Source organism: Schistocerca gregaria, chromosome 4 (genome assembly GCF_023897955.1).
Source record: "Schistocerca gregaria isolate iqSchGreg1 chromosome 4, iqSchGreg1.2, whole genome shotgun sequence".
NCBI lineage: Eukaryota > Metazoa > Arthropoda > Insecta > Orthoptera > Acrididae > Schistocerca > Schistocerca gregaria.
The window spans coordinates 674,714,802-674,736,969 of NC_064923.1; positions in this window are offsets into that span (position 1 = coordinate 674,714,802).

Here is a 22,168-nt window from a genome sequence, read left to right on the forward strand (position 1 = left end):
CGGGCATGGATGTGTGTGATGTCCTTAGGTTAGTTAGGTTTAAATAGTTGTAAGTTCTAGGGGTCTTATGACCTAAGATGTTGAGTCCCATAGTGCTCAGAGCAATTTGAACCATTTTGAACCTGTGCCTCATCCGTGAAAAGTGTTGTGTCAAGAATCCCATCACCATTGTTCTGCAGAAAGGACAGAAACCAGATGCAAAAGTTCACACACGCCGGGCGATCGGTGTCTCTCAGTTCACGCACGAGTGATATTTTGTACGGATACATGGACAGTGACCTCCGGAGAATCTTGTGAGCGGAATCCACGGACAAGTGGAGTTGCAGAGATAGTCGTCTAACCGATTTCTTTGGACTTTTCAGCATCATCTCTTGCACCGCCACCACCTTCTCTTCGGATGTTGATGTTGATGTGGATGTCGTGCCTCATTTTGGAGCATTACGAACGCTTCCAGTGGATGTGGATGGCCTGCCTGATTTTGGAGCATTATGAATACTTTGTAAGGCGTACCCAGGAGCAGATATAGACTCAGATCACAATGTAGAAGTGATGAAGAGTAGGCTGAAATTCAAGACATTAGTCAGGAAGAATCAATACGCAAAGAAGTGGGATACGGAGGTTCTAAGGAATGACGAGATACGTTTGAAGTTCTCTAACGCTATAGATACAGCAATAAGGAATAGCGCAGTAGGCAGCACAGTTGAAGAGGAATGGACATCTCTAAAAAGGGCCATCACAGAAGTTGGGAAGGAAAACATGGGTACAAAGAAGGTAGCTGCGAAGAAACCATGGGTAACAGAAGCAATACTTCAGTTGATTGATGAAAGGAGGAAGTACAAACATGTTCCGGGAAAATCAGGAATAAAGAAATACAAGTCGCTAAGGAATGAAATAAATAGGAAGTGCAGGGAAGCTAAGACAAAATGGCTGCAGGAAACATGTGAAGACATCGAAAAAGATATGATTGTCGGAAGGACAGACTCAGCATACAGGAAAGTCAAAACAACCTTTGGTGACATTAAAAGCAACGGTGGTAACATTAAGAGTGCAACGGGAATTCCCCTGTTAAATGCAGAGGAGAGAGCAGATAGGTGGCAAGAATACATTGAAAGCATCTATGAGGGTGAAGATTTGTCTGATGTGATAGAAGAAGAAACAGGAGTCGATTTAGAAGAGATAGGGGATCCAGAATTAGAATCGGAATCTAAAAGAGCTTTGGAGGACTTACGGTCAAATAAGGCAGAAGGGATAGATAACATTCCATCAGAATTTCGTAAATCATGAGGGGAAGTGGCAACAAAATGACTATTCACGTTGGTGTGTAGAATATATGAGTCTGGCGACATACCATCTGACTTTCGGAAAAGCATCATCCACACAATTCCAAAGACGGCAAGAGCTGACAAGTGCGAGAATTATCGCACAATCAGCTTAACAGCTCATGCATCGAAGCTGCATACAAGAATAATATACAGAAGAATGGAAAAGAAAATTGAGAATGCGCTAGGTGACGATCAGTTTGGCTTTAGGAAAAGTAAAGGCACGAGAGAGGCAATTCTGACGTTACGGCTAATAATGGAAGCAAGGCTAAAGAAAAATCAAGACACGTTCGTAGGATTTGTCGACCTGGAAAAAGCGTTCGACAATATAAAATGGTGCAAGCTGTTCGAGATTCTGAAAAAAGTAGGGGTAAGCTATAGGGAGAGACGGTTCATATATAATATGTACAACAACCAAGAGGGAATAATAAGAGTGGACAATCAAGAACGAAGTGCTCGTATTAAGAAGGGAGTAAGACAAGGCTGAAGACTTTCGCCCTTACTCTTGAATCTGTACATCGAGGAAGCAATGATGGAAATAAAAGAAAGGTTCAGGAGTGGAATTAAAATACAAGGTGAAAGGATATCAATGATACGATTCGCTGATGACATTGCTATCCTGAGTGAAAGTGAAGAAGAATTAAATGACCTGCTGAACGGAATGAACAGTTTAATGAGTACACAGTATGGTTTGAGAGTAAATCGGAGAAAGACGAAGGTAATGAGAAGTAGTAGAAATGAGAACAGCGAGAAACTTAACATCAGGATTGATGGTCACGAAGTCAATGAAGTTAAGGAATTCTGCTACCTAGGCAGTAAAATAACCAATGACGGACGGAGCAAGGACATCAAAAGCAGACTCGCTATGGCAAAAAAAGGCATTTCTGGCCAAGAGAAGTCTACTAATATCAAACACCGGCCTTAATTTGAGGAAGAAATTTCAGAGGATGTACGTCTGGAGTACAGCATTGTATGGTAGTGAAACATGGACTGTGGGAATACCGGAACAGAAGAGAATCGAAGCATTTGAGATGTGGTGCTATAGACGAATGTTGAAAATTAGGTGGATTGTTAAGGTAAGGAATGAGGAGGTTCTACGCAGAATCGGAGAGGAAAGGAATATGTGGAAAACACTGATAAGGAGAAGGGACAGGATGATAGGACATCTGCTAAGACATGAGGGAATGACTTCCATGGTACTAGAGGTAGCTGTAGAGGGCAAAAACTGTAGAGGAAGACAGAAATTGGAATACGTCAAGCAAATAATTGAGGACGTAGGTTGCAAGTGCTACTCTGAGATGAAGAGTTTAGCATAGGGGAGGAATTCGTGGCGGGCCGCATCAAACCAGTCAGTAGACTGATGACAAAAAAAAAAAATAATACTTCTGATGGATGTGGATGGCCTGCCTGATTTTGGAGCATTATGAACGCCTCCCGTGAATGTGGATGGCATGCCTAATTTTGGAGCATTATGAATGCTTCCGGTGGATGTGGATGGCCTGCATGATTTTGGAGTGTTATGAGCGCTTACGGTCTTCTATACTGCATTGCGGTTAGGCATCTTCACTCCTGGGAACTTTGCTGCAAATGCAGCTTCTTCTGCTGAGGTAAACTTGTCTCCATTGTGGAACACATGCTCCACAAGAAACACTCTTTGGTCAATCCTCAGCATGGTGACCTGGATAGCAAATGATGTCACACAAGATGTTGGTCTTCAGTCAAACTGGACCTGCGAACAAATACAAATACCTGGTCAAATATGGTTCAGATATGTTAAACAATGGAAAATGTTTTATTAATAATTGACGATCATATCAGTCATTACTTAGCACACCACGAAATGGCAGAGCATAGTTACTTCCTGAACACACGGTAGCCACAGATATCGAAAGGAAAACCAGGTTGAACTAAATCATTTACACTCTCCCCGTGGCCATCAACCACCATGATCTAGGACGAAATCCAAAGTACATTTGGCATAAGGACCGCGAGGAGGAGATAAGAGAAATTAGAACATACACACAGTCGCCTGGAAAGGAAATCACTAGTAGTGGTACAATGCACCTTTCGCCGCGCACCTTGCTGTGGTTTGCGGAGCGTATATGTATATGTATATGTATATGTAGATATAAATGTAGAATAACGGCAATGTGCCTTGCAAAAACGTTGAAAGAATAGGACCTCTCCCTTGGTCACCGCCGTACTTGTCGACTACAGTCATCACCAGCAGTGTAGAACATTGATTCATCGCTGAACACAATGTGACGCCATTTATCAGCAGTTCATGCTTCCCCGTCACAGAACCATTCAAAATGCATGCGTCTGTGTTGCAGGGTCAACGGTAGAATACGCGTGGGACGGTAATTCTGTCGTCTGGATGCTGCCTAGTTTCCGGCCAACGGTATGGGAGGACACAGAATGTTGCTAGGACGCCATTACTTGTTCTCGGATGGCTGGCACAGGTGTGAAGATGTTATGGTGTGGTTGGTGCAAAATATAGTGATCCAAATGGTTAAAATGTCTCTGAGCGCTATGGGACTTAACTACTGAGGTCATCAGTCCCCTAGAACTTAGAACTACTTAAACCTAACTAACCTAAGGACATCACACACATCCATGCCCGAGGCAGGATTCGAACCTGCGACCGTAGCAGTCGCACGGTTCCGGACTGCGCGCCTAGAACCGCGAGACCACCGCGGCCGGCGTAACAATTTGGCTTAAGAAATCATCACCGTCGTTGTGGCACCGCTCAAGGAAAGTCAATGCACTGTCTAAGCGCTTGGTTTTGTGCACATCCGTCGACATTTTCGGTACCCAACGTGCGCACAATTTTCGGTAATTAAAGTGCTCGGTCACAATGCCGTACAAAACACTACGAGAATCATTAGGAAAGTCACCCCGCAAGGAGTAAATCGTAAAGAGTCCACTTCCTGCACCAAACTTTCATCAACGACAGAAGGACGCCCACTCCGTTGTTCATCATGCACATTTGTGCGGCCATCTTTAAATGCTCTCACCCACTTTCTTACCATTCCATCACTCATAATGTTTTCTCCGTCAACTGCACAGACCTCACGACGAATATCTACCGCTTTTAGGCGTTTGTCACTAACAAATCTTACAACAGCCCGTACGTCACAGTCGGCGAGACTCACGATTATCGGAGGCATCTCAAACCCTCAGTACACAACGTAAACAATGAAGAATCAGACTGTAATGACGTCAGTGCGTAGATTAAGGTACAAGCTTTAATGTAAAAATAAAATTATTGAGATATCTTATCACGCGTTTTTTTTTTAATTTAAAAGCGGTACTTACTTTTAAAAAATACGCCTTGTACTTCCCTTTTAGAGATAGGACAAGAGGGTTCTCTGAAACTCTCTTATCGTCTCACCTCTCCCACAAATGTTGGCAGAACGATGTAACTTCTTGCATATTAAGTCAGGCTTCGTGATATATAGTCAAAATTAAGAGAGATGGAGCTTAGAACTGAATGTCTCTTTGCCAACAATGTCACAAGAGATAAACGTTAAGCCAGAAAATGGTTCAAATGGCTCTGAGCACTATGGGACTTAACATCTGAGGTCATCAGTCCCCTAGAACTTAGAACTACTTAAACCTAACTAACCTAAGGACATCACACACATCCATACCCGAGGCAGAATTCGAACCTGCGACCGTTGCGGTCGCGTGGCTACGGACTGAATCGCCTAGAGCCGCTCGGTTACAATTGCCGACGTTAAGCCAGAAAATGGTTGAGGAGTTCTCGGTTGTATCAAGCTGCGGAGAGAAACCATGCAATGAGAATGTACAGACGACTATTCGGTGACTCTGCTGCCTTAACAATTGTTTCACCTCTCTCACTAATATTAAAAGTACATGATATATCGTATGACGATTACTTGTTAAAAGCGAGAAACGCATAGGAATAATTCTAGAAAGCACAAGCAGATTAAAAGTGTGGCGTACACTCGCTAGGACGTCGGTTCAAACCCGCGTCAAAAGGGCATGGCCGAGTTCCCCAATCCGAGCCTGTGCTCCGTCTCTTATGCCTTCGTTGTCGACGAGACGTTAAACATTAATCTTCTCTCCTCCTGTAGTGTACAGAAATGTGTCTGGATGTTACGTAAAAATTTTCTGGGGATTAAAATCGCCAGTTTTTCAATCTAGATACCCAACATAGTCAGTGGGAGGGCCAGTGAATATTTCCTCGCTTCATTTTTCACGAATGGTTGTGTAGTATCGATGCATGCGAGTGGAGTTGTAATAGACAACGGGTGAAGAAATGACGTGAGAGCAAGTTTACACGAAAACCGCGCTAGCAACTTTGTCATGCTTCTATATAAGGAAAGACGCTGGCAAGTTCAGACAAAGTTTCAGAGACAGGTCGCTGCGAGTAGTCAGCATGCAGCAGAAGCGACCGTATTTTGATAATGCTGCCGCCTTCTACAAGTCGCTGGAAGCGCAAAAGCTGAGGACGTGGCGGCGTCGGTGCTGTATGCGAACCGTGCTGTATGGCGTTGTTAATGAGCATGTACGGGCTCCCACAACTCGCAGTAAATATGCGCTTCTTTTTTTTCAGACCCTTGGAGCTGTTTGAGTGTGACGACGACGACGCCATCGTGTAAGGGCCGCCTGAAGCGTAAAAGCCGTGGAGGCAATGGCGCCGAATCTGTTTGCAAACGACAGAAAGTACACCGTTGTGTCTTAAAAATTACGCCGTTACATGCCTCAAGACAAGTGGGGATGGAGGAGAAGCAATCTCAGCTGTAATTGACCAGTGTAGAAGATTACGGGTGTGTGCTACATTTTTTGACTCAACATTCACGCATTTGTAAAAAAAAAAAATTAAACTAAGTAAACTGATTTTTGTTCTACTAGCTATAGTGGCAGACACATGGATGATATACTGGTTTAAGGCTCATAATTTTCACCAGTGACGCAAACGTATTTCCTCTCAGGCCTGTAAATACATAGAGCCCAAGCAAAAACTGTTTTGTCTGCAGCAGTCATAGATGAATGGGAAATTATGTCTGAGGCCCATTTTTACTAGATAAGCAAAAATAATTCAACAAAGCTAATAAAAATCAACAGCCCATACAGAGAGATGGAACTTTTGTATGTGTTGATTACATCTGAAAATCCATAAGCACCCTTTTCTGTTACAGATCAAGTTCCAATTTTACTACATGATTTCGACTAGTCTCTAGTGGTTGCAACCTGTATACGAGAGCAAAAATTGTTGTCGCATTACACTTTACAGTGTTACGGTGCCGTTCAATGTGGATGCAGCGCCTGAACGTCCTTAGAGAGGAGTTGAAGCGTCCAGGGGGTCTCAGATACGTCAGACGTTTTCAAGGACGTCGCCCTGTTGGTCGTCGCACAGCGAACGGTCGTATTAGGCCTTGAAATATGTGGGTATCGACGTCCCTAGGAAAGGCGTGACTTGCTGACGTCCTTTATGCCACCTCCTGAGGCCTTTTCGTATCGATTGCGAACGACAGTGTATCTAAAATATTTTCCTCTCGCATCATTTGAATGCTAGGCGTCACGGTTCTGACCTCCCCCGCAGAAGCACACAAATGAGACTGAGAGAGTTTGTGACGAACTTCCCATCCTGTGACACTGCTAGGTGGCGTTGGGCAGAATTGTTGTGAAACTTGGTGCCAATATGACATCATTAACCTATATTACACGTCACATGAACTTCTTCGCACTGACATTTTTTTCGATATGTTGACACTCTGCTGAATGTTGGCGTCGCAGGGCACCACGCTTTTATACTGTTACAGAGGAAGATTGTAGGCACCTTTCAGCCAAACTTCAACCTTCTGTGTTACAATGGTAGACAATTACGTGGGTTTGAAAAAGTTTTCCTTTAATTGCTATGTGCATTATACACTCAGCAACCAAAACATAATAATCACCGACCTACTATCGATAAACCCGTCCAGGCGACAGCAGCATCGCCTGGAGAGAAGTAGCTGCTAGTCAGACATACGCAAGGTGCATTTAATGTTAGTGAGCCTGCTGTCTGTGTGTAGAATGGGGAAGGTGTGAGCTCTGAGTTTGATAGAGGTCAGATTGCGATGGCCCAGACGCATTTGGAAAACTGCACGACTTGTTGGGTGTCCGGAAAGTTGCGGTGAGTGTATTCAACGATGTCGTTGGGTTCGGCGGCCATCCCTCATCACAGATGTCAAACGTCGTAGGCTGGGCAGACTGGTAAAATAGGACAGGCGGCGAACTGTGGCGGAACTAACATCAGACTTTAACGCTAGGCAGAGTGCAAATGTTTCTGAACACACAGTACACCGAACGCTCCTAACAAGTACACCGAACGCTGCTATCGATGGGTCTCCGCCGCTGCCGGCCGTGGTGGCCGAGCGGTTCTAGGTTCTACAGTCTGGAACCGCGCGACCGCTACGGTAGCAGGTTCGAATCCTGCCGCTGGCGTGGATGTGTGTGATGTCCTTAGGTTAGTCAGGTTTAAGTAGTTCTAAGTTCTAGGGGACTGATGACCACTGCAGCTGTCCCATAGTGCTCATAGCCGTTTGAACCATTTTGAACCATCTCCACAGCTGACGGCCCATTCATGTGCCAATGTCAACACCACGACATCGGCAACTACGGCAACGACAGAAATGGGTACGTGACCATCGGCTCTGGACATATGCGCAGTGGTAGAGCATTGCATGGTCCGATGAATCCCTATACCTTCTCCAAAATGCCGATGAGAGGACGCGAACCCTGCGTCTTCCAGGGGAAGAGCTCCTTGACACCTGTACTGTGTGACGGGGACAAGCTGGTGGCGGCTCCATTATGCTCTGAGGAACTTTCACATGGGCATCCTCAAGTCCAGTGGAGATCGTGCAAGGCACCAAGACGTCCATAGGGTATCGTACACTGGTTGCAGACCTCATACACCCCTTCATGACAATCATGTTTCCTGGCGACAGTGACTCTTTTTAACAAGATAATGCACTATGTCACAGAGCCATGAGTGTGGTGGTGTGGTGGTGGAGTGGTTCGAAGAACACTGTGGCGAGTTCCAATTGATGTACTGCTCCCCCCCTCTCTCTCTCTCTCCATATCTGAACACCGTCGAACACATTTGGGATGTAACGTAGCGTCAGAGTTCATTGTCCCCCTTTCCGGAATTTATGAGGATTGGGTGACTTGTGTGTGCAGACGCGGTGTCAAGGCCTCACTGCCTCCACGCCAAGACGCTTCGTCGCTGATATCCGTGCCAAAGGTGGACATACTGGCTATTAGATCGTAGATCATAATGTTCTGGCTGCTCAGTGTATCTTCTGAATAAAAGAACCTGTACTGTGTCTCTCCGTGCAGGCTTTCACAACTTTTCCTGGAAAACCTTTTCAGCATGGCCCGAGCAAATAATCTAGTACCAGTTTTAGGACAGTTTTGCGGCTTACTGCTATGTCACAGTACTTCGGTCCCAGCCGCCACGCAATGTAGTTTCCTCGTTTCTTCTTGTTGGAACATTAAAAACTGGGTTGTTTCTGAAGAAAGAAGAGACCACGTCCAATTGCGGAAGATATCCACTATTAGCCTTCATAAAATTCCTTCCCCTTGTTACTTAAAAGTTGTAAATGCGTTTTACACCATTAAATAACTAAGCTGTTTGCAGGGAAAATATGCAAAAACTCTAGTAACTTCGGCTGACACTCATGACAGACGTATAGCTTCGTCTTACTCGTAGCCTGTGACGTCACCACAGCTTCAGTAAATAACAGAGCAACGAATGTATTCGTAAAGACGAATATGATCAGAATGCGGCTTACAAATAAAATGTCTACCCTATACGGGAATAACATTGATGGGAAGTACGAGTACAGTTACGACACAAGGACGACAACTCACGGAAATTTTGGTGTGGTCTTCAGTGGTGCTCGTGAAGCTAAGGGAACTGAAAGTGATATGAAGGTCCCTGATACAAAAAACTATACATAATGTCATCCACGAAGGAATGGCCGGCCGAAGTCGCCGAGAGGTTCTACGCGCTACAATCCGGACCGCTACGGTCGCAGGTTCGAATCCTGCCTCGGGCTTGGATGTGTGTGATGGCCTTAGGTTAGTTAGGTTTAAGTAGTTCTAAGTTCTATGGGACTAGTGACCTCAGAAGTTAGGTCCCATAGTGCTCAGAGCCATTTGAACCATTTTGAAAGAAGTAATGGTTAAGGAACTTCTTTGAAAGGTGATAAAGCAGGTAACGGAACGAAAAGCAAGCAACATATTCTTCAAGCCCGGAGGTTGTGTAGTGGCAGTCCCACTTATGGGCTTGGCTTGCAACGTGTCAGAATCCCGTCCATAGGAGGTTTTAATCACTCATAAATGTCAAACGATAGCGTAATAAGGGTACTTCCCACCATAATAACATCTTCTGGAACGGAGGACTGTCGTCTACAGGTAGTGGAGAAGTTGGAAGATTGCAGCCTGAAAGGTGAGAAGCGCTACGAATACGGAAAGGGGAAACTAAGTTGCCCATTTCAGAGTAGATATAACATTTGACATAATCTGTATCGTAGTAGGATATCTCTAAACGTCGGAGCTTTATATGTGGTAACAGTAGTGAAAACCAATAAATTTTGGGGAAAAATACACTGCTACAGTTGCATGTCCGACTTTTATATATCCACACATCAAAAAAGTTTTGCATCACCTCGGTTCCGAGAGTTCCGGAATCTGTACAGAAAATTGGTGTAGAGATCGACATAAACATCATTTCCGCCCTTTTTGTTGCTCATGAAAACCAAACGTTGCATGTTGCACCACCATACAGCGAGACCCTCAGAGGTGGTGGTCCAGATTGCTATACACACCGTTACCTGTAATACCAAATAGCACGTTCTCGTACATTGACGCATGCCTATATTCTTCGTGGCATACTAAACGTTCAAGAAGACACTGTTGGTCCAGATTGTCCCACACCTCAGTGGCTCAAATGGTTCAAATGGCTCTGAGCACTATGGGACTTAACATCTGAGGTCATCAATCCCCTAGAACGTAGAACTGCTTAAACCTAACTAACCTAAGGACATCACACACATCCATGACCGAGGCAGGATTCGAACCTGGGACCGTAGTGGTCACACGGTTCCAGACTGAAGCGCCTTGAACCGCTCAGCCACAGCGGCCGGCTCCTCAACGGCGATTCGGTGTAGATCCCTCAGAGTAATTGGTGGGTCATGTCGTCCATAAATAGCCCTTTTCAATCTATCCCAGGCATGTTCGATAGGGTTCATGTCTGGAGAACATGCTAGCCACTCTAGTCGAGCGATGTCGTTATCCTGTAGGATGTCATTCACAAGATGTGCACGATGGGGGCGTGAGTTGTCGTCCATGAAGACGAATGCCTCGCCAACATGCTGCTGATATGGTTGCACTATCGATCGTAGGATGGCATTCACGTATCGTACAGCAGTTACGGCGCATTCCTTGACCACCAGTGGCGTACGTCGGACCCACATAATGCTACCCCAAAAAAGGAGAGAACCACCACCTTGCTGCACTCCCTAGAAAGTGTGTCTAAGGCGTTCAGCCTGAACGGATTGCCTCGTAATACGTTTCAGACGGTTGTCTGGTTGAAGGCATATGCTACAATCATCGGTGAAGAGAACGTGATGCCAGTCCTGAGCGGTCCATTCGGCGTGTTATTGGGCCCATCTGCATGGTGTCGTGGTTGCAAAAATGGATCTCGCCATGGACGTCGGGAATGAAGTAGCGCATCATGCAGCCTATTGCGCACAGTTTGAGTAGTAATATGGCGTCATATGACTGCCCGAAAAGCATTATTCAACAAGGTGGCGTTGCTGTTAGGGTTCGGCTCTGAGCACTATGGGACTTAACATCTACGGTCATCAGTCCCCTAGAACTTAGAACTACTTAAATCTAACTAACCTAAGGACATCAAACACATCCATGCTCGAGGCAGGATTCGAACCTGCAACCGTAGCAGCCTCGCGGTTCCGGACCGAAGTGCCTAGAACCGCTCGGCCACAGCGGCACCTCTGAGCAGTCAAAGGGACTGTGTCTGTGATACAATATCCACAGTCAAAGTCTATCTTCAGGAGTTCTAGGGACATGGGTGCCGCAAAACTTTTTTGATGTGTGTATTTTTAAATTCTGAGAGAGGATATGTAACAGTAGTGGGTTACATGCTTCTAAAGAGGAATGCAATGAATTTCATGAAACATTTCAGAAACACCTTGACAGTATTAATAAAAATCGGTAAGTTACATTTGGAAAACACCCACATGCAGCAAACGAAAACGTGCCAGCTCTCTTGTGTTGTGAAGAAAGGAAAAGGAGTGAACATGGTAAGATATTTTTTGACTTTAGAGCCAGCAATCTACTATGAGTGACAAATGCCTTCTTTTAGCCACTGGGCGACACACAGCTGATCCGTGGCTCTCGATTGGAGGTATTGCTCGGCGGTTTGTTCGCTTGGCGGAGTTCAACTGGGCAACTGGATGGACAGCAGCTCGGGAGAGGGCGCGAGAGGTACGAAAAGTGTCGAAGCAAGTTAGGTCGCTGTCAGATAGACTGAGCCGCGCTGTGAATGGAGGTCTCTGAGGAGTGTCAGCCGAAGCGTGAGGTCACGTGCGCCGAGCCGGAGAATGGCTGTGTGCTCCTGTCAAACAGTTGCGGTTTTCGAGTTGGCGTGTGTAGTGTTTACACGTCGGTATTACCGCTGGACGGGAGGGAGGAGCGCCGTACTGAGCTAGCGAGGCGAGCGCATCGCTGCCGTTGCGCGCTACGCTAACTCGGCCGTTGAGAGCTCGTTAAGAGGTTTCTGTGCTGTGGGAGCCGCGCAAAGCAAATTGTCGTGCGTTGTTTTCACAACGCGTGCAGATTGTCGTGTTCCGCGCCTCACAGCATGGGAAAGAAGGGCGCGCAGAGGAAACCTGCCGTTACGAAGGGTCCTTCGGTTGCGCAACTCACTGAGTCTGCCGACCATGCAAGGAACTCCCGAGAAGACGAGTCGCGGCCTGTCCCCCCTTTATACATCAAGTGTAAAGGTGGGTGGACAGCGCTGTTCGACACCATGACGAACTGCGCACGGAACGAAGTGGTCTACGAGTCTGTCGATACAGACTCGCTGATCTGCGTTCGAGTTGCAAACGTGGCCGACCACAGGGCGATCAAGGTCGCAGTGGCCGACCACATCGTCGACGCGCCGCCGGCGCGTGAGAAGGCACCGTCCGCAGGAAGGATGAAGACGACCAAGGCACTCCTCAGGGGGCTACCTTGGTGCTGTGACGAGGCAGCGCTCCGGGAAGGGCTGCTGCGAGCCGGGTTTGGTGGTGCAACCGCAAGGCTGCACAACCGGACCAACAAGAAGAGGGCGCCGCTGTATGCCGTGACCGTGCATACGGTCGACGGCGGGAGCGACATCTTCGACTTGCGGAAGCTGCTGGGCTTCCCGGTGACGTCAGAGGCTCTCCCGACCGCCACGGACCCCCAGCCCCAGTGCTTCAGGTGCCAGGGCGAGGGCCATGTTGCAAAGTATTGCCGCAACGCGGTGCGGTGCGTCAAGTTCTCAGGGGAGCACGACAGCCGCGCCTGCAACCGCGGCAGCAACGTTCTGCCGACCTGTGTCCGGTGTGGCGGCCCGCACGTCGCCAGCTGGCGCTGTTGTGCTGCTTTCGCAAGCCGCAGCCGTGTCGGGGGCGGCGAGGCCGCCGCGGCCGCACCGACGCAGCGGAAGAAGCGAAGACGACGTCAGAAACGGCGTAGGGCGCAGAACAGTCCGGCGCAGCAGAGGGACGGCGCAGCAGCAGCTCCAGCTGCCAGGAGCAGGGAAGACCGCTTGGAAACGGGCGGCCAGGACGCAGCCCGCCCTCCCGAGAAGATACGTGACCTCGAACTCGGCACCGCCGTGAAGGAGGCCACTGCAGCCCTCAGAGCCGTCATTGCGGCAGAGAGGGTAGCCTTCGCAGCCGCCGTGGCTGCAGAGAAACAAGAGGCCTTGAGGCAGCTGCGAGCAGTCTTCGCCCGAGGCCCCAGCGCAGTAGTACCTGCGAACACTCCTGCGACCTCGAAGAAGGACGTCCGCGCGCCTGAGCCAGCGGTTGCCCCAGCAGCACCGCAGGTGAAAGGTGCTAAGAAGAAAACCGCCGCCCCAGCTGAACCGGTGGCAACGCCGACCGCTACGGGAGCGGGTCCCCCGAGGGATCGAGAAGCCAAAAGGGCGGCCTTTATCGCACAAGCGCGAGCGAACGGCGAAACTTCCTCGGACGCTGAACTGTCGCAGCTCTTCGAACAATCGGAGCTCATGGAAGCTACATTGCGAAAGGGCTGCGGCGTGCAGTAGAGGAGGACGCTGAACGGTAGCCGATCGCTGCCGTTCTGCACCAGCCTGATGATGCTGCACCAAGTCACCGACGACAAGGCGCAGCAGAGGGCCTAACAGCAACGCATGCGTTGCCGCGCCGAACTCTTATGTTGCAGGGAGGAAGCCACTGCGGCCGGCCTAGGAGACTACAAGCGAGCCCAGCCGCAGCACCCGGACTGACTCAGCTAACGGACACGCAGCACATAGGTAACGATGCACGATACCTCACGCTAACCTGACCTCACCTTGCATGCTCTGTCACGGCTAGCAAGCCGCTACTGCCCTTACTACACGTCCTACTGTCGCAGAGGTTTTTTTTCCCTTGGCGCTGGCCTTGGCACTTTTTTTCCCTCTGCCCTTACAACCGCTACCCTTCGATCGCTTTCGACCACTTCTATCTCCTGATGGACCATGTAAATGAGTAATCTTACCCAGACGCATGGACAACATCACAGCCTGCATCCTGTGACGCCTGATTCAAAACTAACATGCTTACGGAGGTGACAGTAGAACTTTTGGTTTGGTCACCACGTTGGTGCGGGCGTGGAGGGGCCCCATCCTATTAAATTTGGAGGAGCGCCAGGCTTCTACCTTTACATCCAAGACTTTCTCGGGATCACAAATGGCCAGTTCCGGTTTCTGAATCTGGTGAGGCATTTGTCTGATAAGACTATGTTTTGTGTGTGGAAGAGAGAGATTCTGGTATTTCTCTTTAACTCCAAGTTGAGCTTAGTATCAAGGATTTGGCAGTGGCGGTATACGCCGACCTTGATATAGACGATGTTTCCGAGAGAGCACTATATCTTTGTGGCAAAAAAAATGATATATTCGTGACTGTTAGGCTCCCAGCAGTTTCTTCATAAGCCTCTTATTCCATCACTAAGTTTTATAGCCACTGTTACTGTTCGAAAACGAATCTAGTCGCCTGACGTTGTTTTATAATTTCTCATTCCTTGTACTATAACTTTACTTCTGAAGATTGCTAAGTACTGTAAAAGTGTTTCTCGTACTAATTGATCAGGAACGTAATTACTGCTCCACTTAAGCAGCATTGGCATATATTTTACCAATTTGAAATTTTTCAGCATTGTAATTTATGTATCGTTAATTTAAAGTGTAGTTGTTGTATCGGAGTACCTGTGTCATTCCTGAGTTACCGGGCAAGCGTTTCCGGCAGTTTTCCGCCGTCGTGGTTTACCGCGAATCTAACGGTCGCTATCTCAGCTGCCAAGGTTCCCGTGTTTGGAACGGCCAAATTACGTCCTGTCTATCTGCTAGGTGCTCAAGACCAAAGCTGTAAAATTGCACCTAATCATTTTATTGAATGTTATGTCTTATTTCTTGAACAAATTTTATTTTATTTGTATGGCTGTTAACACAAATTCTGGGCAATTTTCATGTGGGCCAAGTTTACGCTTAGTAATTAATATTTCCAAAGAGCGCTGTGGCGCATTTTTCTTAAATAATTTTTATTTTATTTTATTTGTTCTGGAGGAATTTTCATGTTGGGCAAGTTACGTTTGGTAATTAATAATTCTAGTGAGCGCTGTGAAGAATTTCTCTGCAATACATGGTTTTATTTAAAATGTTTATGTGGATAAGCATAAGCTGAATAATTAGTAAGACTGTGAATGATGTAGCCCACTGTTTGAAAATTTTTACCTTATTTGAATCGCTGTTAATAAAATAATTATCAAAATTGGTTAAACTTTGCTGGATAAACATTAACTTAAATGACTATTGTAGCCCATTTCTGAAATAATCCGATGTGAGCCTTTACTTGTTATTTCTTAGTCATTTTTGTGGTAATTGATGAAAATTTGTAAAATGGAGTTTGTTACTATTATCGAAGCTGAGAATGGTATTGTTGTCACTGGGCTAACCCCTCCACTCCACAGCCTTGTGTACAGACCTTTGTCGCCTGCCCTAGTTAGCGTCTTTTCAACAACTGCACATGGAGACGTAGAGAATTCAACTCTACAATCGATTAGATCAGTCAACCAGAATCTGGCAGCAGGAGAACACACATGTCTGTAGAGACCCAAAAACCAATTCAGACCTTTTAAATTAATTTTTGAGGCAGAGGGCATCAGGATAGTTACATATATTGAAGCCTCAGGCATTTCAACGTCCATTATTTTCCAGGAAGTCATAAGTGCACTTTATTCGTTTTTAGATCAGTCCACCATTAAGTTATAATAGAAAACTCTAGAAATATTAGGACGATATCTAAAAAATAGGAATAAGTTAAATTATTGATACGGAATGAAGAAATAATAAGGCGAGAGTGCTTACTGTGTAAATATAGTTCAAATGAGAATTATGTAGCCCATAAAAGACAGTAAGCAGTTCCAAAAATATTATTAAATAGTTGCAAAAGTGAACTCTAAGTTTTGTGGAAATTCGTTATGAAACATCTTGAAAAGGCGAAAACAACGCTACAGAGATAGACGATGTAGCTGAAAGTGCATCGCAGTATTACAAACCACTTTGGTTCAGTTCTTCGGAACAACAAAAACGGACAATTTGCTTACTATAGCCTACATACATCTACTTTCAGTTCGCCTGTTAACAATGGAGGAATCAGGAATAGTGATTAAAATGAGAAAGAAGATGCTGGAACAGTTAATATTAACACCGTACTTTTGAAAGCTTTTTTTCATAGAAAGTGAAGGAATGAGAGTACCGAATAAATGCTGGAAGAGGTAGCAGTTGTCGGAGACATGGAAAAAGGTTTAATTCTACCTACATTGAAATCAAGTGACAATTAAAATAATCACTGTAGAGCAATAAGTCTGTTCCGAGTTAATTAGCATTGAAGTTAGCCAATCAGGCCGTTGCGCACGCAAATTCAATTGCCCCGCCAGATACAATTAGCGTCAGCCATTCTCGTAGTGCAGACGGTGGCGCACGAGGCTGCTAGCCCGTAGCTCTGGTTCGATCCTTACTAGCGACCCATGACCAGTTTCGGTATCTTGTTTGGGTTTAGGATACCAGATGGCGAACACGTTTGGCGGCATCGTCTCTGGCGAGCCGCTTGTAGTTGCGTGCGCAACGGCCAGATAGGCTAACTTCAGTGTTAATTAACTCGGAACCGGCGCAACATATCGATTTTTTCCTAACAATTATTTCCCAGCAGAGCCCATCCTGCCATACCCATACAAGCTATTCACACAGTTTCTGAGAACCCCTATACAGGGTGAAAAGTATTTAAACCGACAAACTCTGGGCGGTTGTAGGGGACACCAAACAAATATTTTTTCCCTAATATCATTTTTTCCTATGAGGATTATTTAAACCGGTAGAGGAAGACTTCTCCGGCGGCAATTTAAGTAAACCAACAAACACTTTTCCATTTTTTTATGACCAAGAGACAACACATAAACACAACCAAGTTTCAATTACAGTAGGTTTTCATAAATGCCACCATTGACACGTAAACAAAGGCTACACCGTCTGATCATGTTCTGACTGACACGGGCAAAAACTCCGGGACTATTCTGAATTGTTGCTGCTTCTGCTACTATCCGGGCAACCAGATCCTTTTCTGATGCAACAGTAGTTGCGTAAACAAGGTTGCGCAACTCTTCCCACACGAAAGAGTCCAGAGGAGACATATCTGGGGACCGAGCAGGCCATGGTACAGAACCACCTCTGCCAATCCTCGTTTCTGGGAACCGTCGGTCCAGGAATCGACGCAAACGACGACTGAAATGTGCTGACGGCCCGTCATGTTGGAACCACATGCGTTGTCTTGTAGGAAGCGGGACGTCTTCTAGCAATTCTGGCACTGCTCTCGCGAGAATATTGTAATAGTGCCTGCCATTCAATGGCCTAGGTAGCAGATACGGTCCAATTAAACAATTCCCCAACGACACCGACCCACACATTAGCGAATAACCGCACTTGATGAGCGATAATAACTGTGGCATGTGGGTTATCCTCACTCCAAACATGCGAATTGTGCATGGTGACGACTCTATCACGCCCGAACGTTGCTTCATCGGTAAACAACACAGAGGATGGAAATGTAGGATGCATTTCACACTGTTCCAGGTACCACTGCGAAAACTGTGCTCTGGGTGGATAATCAACTGGTTCCAGGTTGCGGACACGCTGTAAGTGAAATGGACGTAACAACTGCTCTCGAAGAACTGTTCTTACATTCGCCTGATTCGTCCCCATGTTACGTGCAATTGCACGAATGCTGATTGAAGGATCCCGCTCCACATGCTGCAAGACAGCTTCCACAAATTGCAGCGTTCTTACCGTGCAACGGCGTCCCTGTCCAGGCAATCTGCTAAATGACCCGGTCTCACGCAGACATTGGTACACAGCATCAAATGTCGTATGATGCGGAATACGGCGATTAGGATAGTAATTGTTGATAAGCCCGCTGTGCAGCTCGTCCGTTGTAGCACGTTACTTAGTACGCACCAACCATATGAGTGTACTCACTCCAGGTGTATCGCTCCATTAGTAAACAGTGACAATGCACTACTACACTGGTGGACAGCCGTTGCCTACAACTGAAGAGCGTAATACGGCCTCCACCGGTTTAAATAATCCTCATAGGTAAAAATGACATTAGGGAAAAATATTTCTTTTGTTGCCCCCTACAACCTCCCAAAGTTTGTCGGTTTAAATACTTTTCACCCTGTATACACAATTATGTTGGATCATCTAATGTTTGCGAAGCAAATATTGTAGAAATTTGAAGTGGTATTGATGTACGCCCCCCCCCCCCCCCCCCCCCCATGAACCATCGACCTTGCCGTTGGTGGGGAGGCTTGCGCGCCTCAACGATACAGGTAGCTGTACGGTAGGTGCAACCAAAATGGAGGGGTATCTGTTGAGAGGCCACACAAACGTGTGGTTCCTGAAGAGGGGCAACAGCCTTTTCAGTAGTTGCAGGGGCAACAGTCTGGATGATTGATTGATCCGGCCTTGTAACATTAACCAAAACGGCCTTGCTGTGCTGGTACTGCGAACGGCTGAAAGCAAGGGGAAACTGCACCCGTAAAATACAGGGAGCGAAAGGCTATTTACAATTTGTACAGAAACCAGATGGCAGTCATAAGAGTCGAGGGGCATGAAAGGGAAGCAGTGGTTGGGAAAGGAGTGAGACAGGGTTGTAGCCTCTCCCCGATGTTATTCAATCTGTATATTGAGCAAGCAGTGAAGGAAAACAAAAGAAAAATTTGGAGTAGGTATTAAAATTCATGGGGAAGAAGTAAAAACTTTGAGGTTCGCCGATGACATTGTAATTCTGTCAGAGACGGCAAAGGACTTGGAAGAGCAGTTGAACGGAATGGACAGTGTCTTGAAAGGAGGATATAAGATGAACATCAACAAAAGCAAAACGAGGATAATGGAATGTAGTCAAATTAAATCGGGTGATGCTGAGGGAATTAGATTAGGAAATGAGACACTTCAAGTAGTAAAGGAGCTTTGCTAATTAGGAAGTAAAATAACTGATGATGGTCGAAGTAGAGAGGATATAAAATGTAGACTGGTAATGGCAAGGAAAGCGTTTCTGAAGAAGAGAAATTTGTTAACATCGAATATAGATTTATGTATCAGGAATTCGTTTCTGAAAGTATTTGTTTGGAAGTGAAACATGGACGATAACTAGTTTGGACAAGAAGAGAATAGAAGCTTTCGAAATGTGGTGCTACAGAAGAATTCTGAACATTAGATGGGTAGATCACGTAACTAATGAGGAGGTATTGAATAGGATTGGGGAGAAGAGAAGTTTGTGGCACAACTTGACTAGAAGAAGAGATCGGTTGGTAGGACATGTTTTGAGGCATCAAGGGATCACAAATTTAGCATTGGAGGGCATCGTGGAAGCTAAAAATCGTAGAGGGAGACCAAGAGATGAATACACTAAGCAGATTCAGAAGGATGTAGGTTGCAGTAGGTACTGGGAGATGAAGAAGCTTGCACAGGATAGAGTAGCATGGAGAGCTGCATCAAACCAGTCTCAGGACTGAAGACAACAACAACATATGTTGATGATATCTTAACCCCTGTCCAGGCAATCTGCTAAATGACCCGGTCTCACGCAGACATTGGTACACAGCATCAAATGTCGTATGATGCGGAATACGGCGATTAGGATAGTAATTGTTGATAAGCCCGCTGTGCAGCTCGTCCGTTGTAGCACGTTACTTAGTACGCACCAACCATATGAGTGTACTCACTCCAGGTGTATCGCTCCATTAGTAAACAGTGACAATGCACTACTACACTGGTGGACAGCCGTTGCCTACAACTGAAGAGCGTAATACGGCCTCCACCGGTTTAAATAATCCTTATAGGTAAAAATGACATTAGGGAAAAATATTTCTTTTGATGCCCCCTACAACCTCCCAAAGTTTGTCGGTTTAAATACTTTTCACCCTGTATACACAATTATGTTGGATCATCTAATGTTTGCAAAGCAAATATTGTAGAAATTTGAAGTGGTATTGATGTACGCCCCCCCCCCCCCCATGAACCATCGACCTTGCCGTTGGTGGGGAGGCTTGCGCGCCTCAACGATACAGGTAGCTGTACGGTAGGTGCAACCAAAATGGAGGGGTATCTGTTGAGAGGCCACACAAACGTGTGGTTCCTGAAGAGGGGCAACAGCCTTTTCAGTAGTTGCAGGGGCAACAGTCTGGATGATTGATTGATCCGGCCTTGTAACATTAACCAAAACGGCCTTGCTGTGCTGGTACTGCGAACGGCTGAAAGCAAGGGGAAACTGCACCCGTAATTTTTCCCGAGGGCATGCATCTTGTAACATCCTAATGAACCCTAAACCCCAATTAGGAATGGAAAGGAAAGCGTTGCTGAAGAAAAGAAATTTGTTAACATTGAACATAGATTTAAGTGTCAGGAAGTCGTTTCTGAAAGTATTTGTATGGAGTGTAGCCATGTATGGAAATGAAACGTGGACGATAAACAGTTTGTACAAGAAGAGAATAGAACCTTTCGAAATGTGGTGCTACAGAAAATGCTGAAGATCAGATGGATAGATCACATAAGTAATGAGGAGGTACTAAATAGAACTGGGGAGAAGAGAACTTTGTGGCACGACTTGATTAGAAGAAAGGATCGGTTGGTAGGACATGTTCTGAGGCATCAAGGTATCATCAATTTAGTGTTGGAGGGCAGCGTGGAGGATACAAATCGTGGAGGGAGATTCAAATGGCCGCAAGCACTATGGGACTTAACATCTGAGGTCATCAGTCCCCCAGACTTAGAACTACTTAAACCTAATTAACCTAAGGACATCACACACATCCATGCCCGAGGCAGAATTCGAACCTGCGACCATAGCAGCCGCGTAGTTCCGGACTCAAGCGCCTAGAACCGCTCGACCACAGCGGCCGGCGTAGAGGGAGACCAAGAAATGAATACACTAAGCAGATCCAGAAGGATGTAGGTTGCAGTAGGTATTGGAAGATGAAGAAGCTTGCACAAGATAGAGTAGCTTGGAACTGATGTACGGTTTTCATAGAGCGGATTGGTAGTCAGGGACTCGAGTTGTTAGCCAATAAACAATAATACTTACAAAATGTATATTTTTGCGCAAACACAAGCGTTTTAAATGGAATAACGTCTATTGACAGTAACATACTAAACGTACGGTAAACTGGAATGTCACTGGTGTGTGTTGCAGAATTCTAGCCTGAGTCGTTTACGAGATATCGCATTTTGAAAAATTTCAATATTGACACATGTTTGTGCCATTCAGCCTCCTTAGTTGCTAGGTCCGAAGTTGTTATGTTTGCATTGCTTGAGTTCATTGCGACTTACAAGTCAGTTAATTTGTGACAGTCCAAGCAAAGGTTGTGAGTCGACCATGGGATTTACCAATGAAAAAAAGCAGACATAAATATGATGCATGGAAAGTATAGGAAGAATGCAGTTCATTTTTGTACGGTGTATGCGACAAGATATCCCAATTGACGTCAAGCAGTTTGGCAGTTACTTATCTACCTCTTCAATTAGTTACGTGAAAGTGGTAGTGTCACACAAGAAAACGTAACAAAAGGAAACAAGTGACGGCAGAAGATAGGGAAATTAATGTTCTTGCTGCTGCTGCTGCAGTTTATCAGCACGTTAGTTCCCGCACATTCGCTCGAGGAGGTGGCATGAGTCAGACAAATGTCCTACACATTCTCCACAGGCATAGGTTCCATCCCTATTACATCTCTGTCCATCAAGAACTGGATGGAAATGATTATGAGTCTCGTGTTAGCTTCTGTACATGGGCATTAAGACAGGACACTCCAGACGGATCATGTATCTTGTTTACTGATGAATCCGCATTTACCCATAAAGACCAGGAAAACCACAGATACGTGCACTGTTGGTCTGCTGACAATCCCCGTTGCTTCGTCAGGTGGAAAGTCAGCGTCCATGGGGTGTAAAGGTGTGGGACAGTGAACCACCAGCTCATCCGCCAGTTTTTCATAGCAGCCTCCTGTCAGACCAT